Raw genomic sequence first — 8088 nt, 5'->3', positions numbered from 1 at the left:
GTAATCACTGATAATACGTTTACTATAACGGTACCCATGCACTACTTTAAGTTAGTTTTCGTTTGCACTATAATTTATACTCTATACGTAAGTACTTATTATTCGTAAAGAACATAATACCTTCTTAGAAATTTTAGAAAAAATTAAAATAAACGCCAAGATTTTGTTTCACTCTTCTTGTCATGATAGGTATCTACGAAAATTAGATCGGGTAATAAGAAAAAAAATAACTTATTGAAGATAATTAAAAAAAAATACCAAACTAAAGGAATCTCTAAGTTCAATTGTGCGAAAATTATTGCACTGATAAATCAACCAAAAATAAATAAATAATATGAAAGTATAAATATTAAATTATAAATGTTATAAAATATTAGCACACCCACCCAACATTTTAAGAATAGTTGTAAGCAAAAATAATTAAATAAATAATAATAACCAAATAGTTTTAGGGTATAAGCCAGTTCACCCCTTCATTGTGCATACTGGGTAATTTTAAATGAACTAAGATACATTCGAACTACGTTAAAATATGATCTTATATTTTTGGGACTCACTTAAAACATTAAAAATAAGAGTTATTTCGGTACGCACTCGAAAAACTTCCTTTTAATATTAATCAGAATTCCTCAAAATTTTAATAATCCAACGCCCTTTTATAATTCCAAACATTAAAATAATGGTAAATAAAAAAAAATTATATTATTATACACATACAATTTATAAATTATATTAATGAAGAATGATATGATGAGAATATTATTTAATTAATATAATTTAATACACATTAAATTAAATATTTTATTTTATATTCATTGTTAAGTTGGAAATTAAATAGCAAATCGTTCGTGCATCGTTGTTTATGAAATGCAGTTTAATATCAACGTTTGTGGTGTATTTGAGTCTCCGGGAATTTTTTTTTTTTTAGTAATAGGTATATGAACTCCTCAACTTAAGACTTTGAAAATCGTTATTATAATAACTATACCAACGACGAGGAGACCTGCCGAAATCGCTCAGGATAAATATATTTTATGGATTCCTAAAACAAGAATCTGTTTGGCATTTTATCGTATACCTACGACCCACAAAACGTACACACCACATAATTATAACGCAATATATTATCTGCACATTATCGTAGTACGACGCAATGTAATATTTATCACATTATTCACGATCATTACACCGAGGTCCGTGAACATTCATGATTGCATACGATACTGTTTTGCCCTGCGGTTCGGACGATCATTAATATATTATAATATCGTAATATCGTCCCGAAGACCATGCACGTGCGTACACACCGATGCGAGTGTAATGTACAGCCGCGGTGTGCGCGTACCTATACATTTTATATTACACGTACGTACAGTATGTACGCTCAATTAAACATTTTGTACATAACGTAATATTATTATTATTATTATTATAAACTAGACCTCGTGTCTGTGTGCGTATATGTGGGCGCGTACATTTAAATTCACGGTCATACATACCGTCGGACACAAGACATTTATTGTTATTTATACAAACGTAATTTATTCGACGTGTATGTCTATAGGCTTTTCGAACGGGCGGCTGCCGCGGAATAACAAACAGCGCCTTAGTGGTTTTACCTAGTTTTGTTTGTTTTTTTCACTCGGTATATTACACACACACACACACACACACACACATATACGCACAAGCACACACGCGCGGTCGCGCGCACTTATAGCCGCTGTCCGGTTGAATACGATCATTAATTTGCACGACCGTACGTGCATAATATACGCTTGTATAAGTACGATCGTGACGTAATCCGTAAGACGTTTGACACACGCGAAATCCGAGTCAAATTCGGCGACGGAAAAACGGGCGAAACGCCACCGCCGTCAATGGACTTACAGCTGGATTTCTATTCCAATCACAAAACTCGATTTCCGGACGACCAGACTGCCGCAAAGTACCTAACACCGCAAATGCCGAAGTCCCCCGGGTCGAGTAATATCGGTAGGGCTCGTTTTGAGCGCCTTTAAATCCCCCACCCCCCGCCCACCCAAAAAATAAAAAATAAAATAATAAACGCCAATGGGTAGTCTCCCTTTGATTTTTAACTGCCGTTCGTATATAAATATATACAACGCAGTTGAATAATAGTATTGCAGTTATTGGATCGAATTTTGAAAAAAAAAAAAAATTACAATCTGATGACTTATTACACGCGTTTAGTATAGTAAGATGCATTGAAAACTAAAAAAAAAAAAAAAATGTTCTCTTTATTTTTATTTGTAGAAAAATTATTTTAAATGTTATCAAATAATGATTAAAAATAATTATATTTTAATTCCTTAAAAACCCGTATCATATGAATCAAGATCCAAAAGAATTCCGTGAAAAAATCGTTTGCATTGAAATGTGGTTTTAAATAATAATTGTTATTGTTAAAATTGTACGCAAAATAACCGCATGACGTAGGTATTCAATAAAAAAACCCATTTAATAAAGACAACTTTAATAAATTATAATAGCTATTATCATGATTTATTTAATTAATTTATTTTATAAACTAATATATAAATCGAAATAGGCGTGTACTCGAACCTAACAGTATAAATTAATTATTTTAGTTATGATAAGTATTGGTTAACAATACAAGCTATACATAAGCAGGTGTGAAATGAAAACGAACTGTTCGAGTCAAACGTGTGTATTACAATATTTGTATGTAAAGTACATGCCTACCTACTTGTTTTGCATTTATTCTTCTCAAAAAGCCTAAGAACACAATTAAGCATGCACGATACACCTATCCCGTCTAGGTTTGTTTTATATAAGGAAGGTACGTCAGTTTTTGTTAAAAATACACACGCTAACAATAGAATTATTTTATAATTTCCGGATAAACTTTCTAGTGAGAATACTCTTGTATTTTTTTAATATGTATAATGTATATTTTAATATTAAAAAACTAACGCAACGTTACAAATACGTATTATGGTATTCAATTATTATCAACAGTTGGAGAAAGACAAATTTATAATTACATTTTCGGACAGTCGATGTATAAAAATTATTATTATGTAATTCAGTTATCTTTGCAAGCGTCATTAATGAATAACTGCTCAGTGTTCGAATCAAAGCTTGTCACGAAAATACGTATTTCTTATTATTAGTACATTCACACGAGATAAATAATTAATGTTAATATGTATCTAGCTCACAACATATAATATACTCATGAGTCATGTCTAATTTTTCCCTCTAAACATACATTGTATATTAAAAATAAATATTTAATGCTAAATGATGTTAAATGAATACTAATAATGAATAATATCATGTGCCATGTGCTTAATGTATCGACACAGTATATACTTAACTTTGCGATAATATTGTATTATAGAAGAACATTACACAATACAGTTAATCTCCGTTTACTGTGTGTCGTGATTAAAAAAAGCTAAACATTAAAATGTTTTCAAAAGGTCGTCAAAACACTAGTGTAATTAGATTTTTTTTTAACAACACGTTTTATACGTTTAATAAAACGAATTTATTATTAACAAAATAGGTATTTATGCATAGTACCTGTGTAATAATATATTGCAATAGAGACACATACGATAGTTTTTCTGTTCGCCATCATATAAACTGGTTATAAAACCGCTTATTACTATCAAGTCGTAGGAAGTCGTGTGAAAATAAACAATTTGTGATTAAGTCGCATTTTTAATGCAGAGAAATATTATGATGTACAACCTGCACAATATGTACACGGTTGAAGAGAAGATCTTGAAAATAGATTTGGTAAACCGCATATTAAGCAGAGGTAATAAAGGTCACATAATATGAATCGTTCAGGGTCAGTAACTGAAAATACTAAGTAGGCACAATGTATATTATTACTAGGTACCTAAAATAATGCTAAATTGTCGTTAAAAACAATGTAAATTTATAAAAATCAAAAACGTTCGTTGCAAAGATCTTAAACAATATACACGGTGGCTTATGAAAAAAAAATATGACAATCACGATGGAATATTGTACAGGTACCATTCATTATTATACACCCGTGGTTCATTGACGAAAATAACGTCCTAATTCAGCCGCGTAAAAGATAGCGATATCAAAATGTATCAAATCTATAATTTAAAAAAAAAAACTGCATTTTTCTGTTGCATTTGTGCAGACTATTTAACGTCGCTACTCCTCCTCTAACACATAATATAATTATTATCTAGCTACCAACTAGTATACGACTTCACTACAAAATACGGCGTTAAGCACACGACACACACGCGCGCAGACACTACTTATCAGTTCCAAACACAATATTATATTATGTGTCGGCCGTAATCAAAGGCACGACGAACAATCCGATCACATCTGTAGTGCATTAAAGTTTTTTATCTTAACACACATACACACACACACAATAAATATCATACGATATTATTATTTACTATTTGGTATAAGGTAATGTATTATTATTGTTGCTACTACCTTGTGCGCGAAACGGAGTGCTTATCGCGAGCTGTTCATTGCCGGCGATTCCTACTCGTACGTCGACTGTCAGCAAACGGTCGCGCGTTAACGATATTATAATTGTTATTTTACGAAAGAATTTGTGTATCGTGATAACCAGCCGTGTGCTGCTGACTGTATCGGACTGTGTTTCCTAGACGGGGCCGGATGACGTGACCGGCTCGGAAACGATAGTATAATTATTATTTTGATATTTGATATCAAAAAAAACGCCGAAAGTGTTCTCCGCGGTTTACGTTATACGCCGGCTCCGATCGTCGTCGGATCACTGACGCGGCCGTGGCTCGCGAATCGCCTCCCGATTGCGTGTCCGGTTGAACTTAACCAAGCCACGCCTACTGGTTCAAATATGACTTAAAACCGTACAGTATCATATTCGAAACTAAATTTCAATAAATAATATTATTTTCGTTATTGTTATTATTATTTTTTTTAACGATTATCGTGCTCGCCATTTCGACGTCGAACTCTAATCTATTATTGTAGTTCCGGGACGACGCGATTTCTTAAGCATTTGCGGTGTTGTTTGCAGTTGATTGGCCTCGACTATAGTCTTAGAGTTGATTTCAATCACAGCAATAATAGTGGTTTTGGTTTTGTCCTATATGTATACGAAAACACAACACATACGTTAATAAATAATGTTTAAAAAAATTCGTACAAATATTGCATTCAAAAAGTAAAGTACGTAAAATAATTACTATTTAATATTTTTACGGCTTCGGCCATATCTCTTCTAATTTGATTTGATTATTAGTCACACATTTTGAGCACACAGATAATGGTATTTCAAATTGATTTGTTCACAAATACAAAGTAAAATTAATTCGCACAATTGTAAATTGAAATTTTCAAAATTAAAGGGGAGAGGCGTGATGGATGTCTGTTTTTTACATTATATGTAATATTTATTCGTCTGAATTGTTAATAATTTTTTTATTTTTTATGATAATATATACTTATATGAATATCATGAATTTTCGGGTGAAATTTTAATTTTTATCATTATATAATTATAGCTACAAGTTACAGTAAAATACCTATATATATATATATATCATAGCTCATTGTATGCTGAATGGGCTTCGTATTTTGATAATATGACAGTGAAAATTGACCTTGTATTGTATTATTTGAACGTTTAAATCATATAATGTACCTAATAATGTGTAACGTACACAATACACAGAATTCGGAATAAAATTGTGTAGCTTGAAAAGTTTCAAGTAATAACAATTGAATGATGAGAAATAAAAATTGTGTTCTAAAATGTGGTTATTTGTAACGATATTTCTACGATTATACCATGTGTTTAGGAAATATTTGCATATTGATAACTGCAAACACCAGTATAATAGCTTTAAGAAAAATTATAGTTTTAGGTCTATTTTGACATTCTACTTCAAATAATTACCATTTTACCAACATAGTAAGTATTATCTATTATGTATATTACGTTTTTGTATTAATTATTACTAAATCCGGGCTACTAAAGACAAATACATGTTGAAACTATTGAAAAAAAAAAATTGAAAAATGTTAAATGACTCTTTAGGTATAATAGCCTCAAATCTTAATCCATAACATTGTGGTAAAATATTTTCGATTCTATTCATACGTAAACAATAAATGTATTTGATTTACTATGATTTTTAGAACTTATAGAACAAAATAGTTTAAATTGAACAATATTTTAGTCATTATGTACATTTTGAATATTATTTGTTGTTTGCAATCGCCTCCTACATTCTCGCAGATTGGCACCATCGCACTGCACATTATTATTAATTATTCTAATAGATTATGATAATACACGTACATTTTATAATATATTAAATATTATATTTCATGTATCACGTGTAAACTTTATCAAACGTTTTAAATCAAATAATTTTACTTTCGTATTGCATATTTATATTTATTATAATCAAGCTGTATAGTTTGTATAGATTATTATAGCACTCTTAAAATATTATTTATATTATATAGTATAATAGTTAGTTAATAAAATAAATACGTTTATATATATATATATAAACTCATAACATTATTAGTAATTCAACAAACTATCAGACATGACTATTTTAAATAATCAATAGAATGGACAAATTGACGCAATAGAAATTAATTTTATCGGTCATATTATACCTATGATGAAAAATGTGATGTTATCAAAAATATCAGTGCATAATCCGTCCTACGACACGATACTAATAAATAAAGTACCTACTAAAATTATTGTTCAACGACTGTATATGTATATTATGTCGTGCGAACGGTTTTTTTAAACTTTATCATACCTGCCCTTCTATACAAAATAGTAACTACTGTACCGGTCGCCGGTGTAACGAGTCTCATACAACATTATATTATAGAAAAATTAGTGGTAGATCATAGTATCGTGTACGATGCATCATAAAAATATGTTAGCTCTTCACTCCTAAGTCATGTTTCGTGTTATCGAAAAAAACAGATATATTGTATCGTACAATGATAAATAGGTATAAGATAACACAACGACTTTTTAAAAATTAAAAGTAGGTATGAAAAACATGTATGTTTGTATGGATAAGAAATGAGTTATGAAGCAACATATTAAAATTTACGAATAAAATTAAAATATGCAGTGTGACACTTAAAACCGCAAAAGTTGAAATCTGTCTGCGACCGATAGACTGAATAACAATAATTTGAAAAAAATAATGAATCAGCCGAAATTATTTTAGGTTATTGTTGAATGTCGACAGAGCATTTCAAAACGTACAAACGATAATAAAAACATAATCAACTGAAGTAAAACTAGGTTTATATTAAGGTAAACAAAATAATTATTTGAAAGATTAACATAGTATTATGTTTTATAGATATTACTGGTCCTACAAAGTTGGAAGACTGTTGTTTTATAATCACTTTACTTAAATTGATGTAATATGTTTTATGTACACTATGTGACCCGCGTGGGTATAAAAAAAATTAAAATAAATCAACATTATTACGTTTAAAAAAAAAAAAAAAAAAAACCAATACAATTTTCTAATACGTTTAATATGTCAGCGTGACTAACCTATACGTGCCTAGCGATATATTTTGAACTACACTAGACGTTTAGACACCATCTTTGTTGTTGATAATTTCCTAAAATGAATTTTTACACAATAATATGTAATATAATATTATATTATATAAGTGAAATTAAATTAAATGATTAATTAATTTAACAATTTGGTTTGGTATTAACGATGTTATTATTAGGGAATTTAAATTATAGACAGTAAGTTGATTCGTCAACAGTAAAAGTAAATCTGTCTTTGTTTAACCTATGTACATTTTTAGTGTTTGCAACGGGTGTGATATTATGCTTAATTAACTTACAAATAGGCAACCAAACTTACTAGAACTATTAAGTTATTGTATTCTGTTATATTTCCAGTGCATAATATATCAAAACTAGACATAAAAACCTACGCACATATCCTAGTACTATATAACCTAATCTATAGCTACCTTTATTACATGTACTAATATACAATCATTTGTAAGTAGATAAATTTCCTTTAA

General features: G+C 29.7%; 1 protein-coding gene across 1 annotated transcript in view; it reads right to left on the bottom strand.

The window, feature by feature from the left end:
- Positions 1-4778, bottom strand: part of LOC112592099 (probable G-protein coupled receptor Mth-like 1) — a 31165-nt gene extending 26387 nt beyond the window's left edge. Inside the window, exon 1 of the mRNA XM_025336080.1 lies at positions 4489-4778. The gene's annotated coding sequence lies outside the window, so the exon portion shown is untranslated. The remainder of the gene's footprint in view (positions 1-4488) is intronic.
- Positions 4779-8088: the final 3310 nt, after the last annotated feature.

This window comes from Melanaphis sacchari, unplaced genomic scaffold (assembly GCF_002803265.2).
Source record: "Melanaphis sacchari strain LSU unplaced genomic scaffold, SCAv2.0 Contig157_pilon_pilon, whole genome shotgun sequence".
NCBI lineage: Eukaryota > Metazoa > Arthropoda > Insecta > Hemiptera > Aphididae > Melanaphis > Melanaphis sacchari.
The sequence above is the reverse complement of the archived record's forward strand: the minus strand, read 5'-3'. Positions and strand labels throughout refer to the sequence as shown.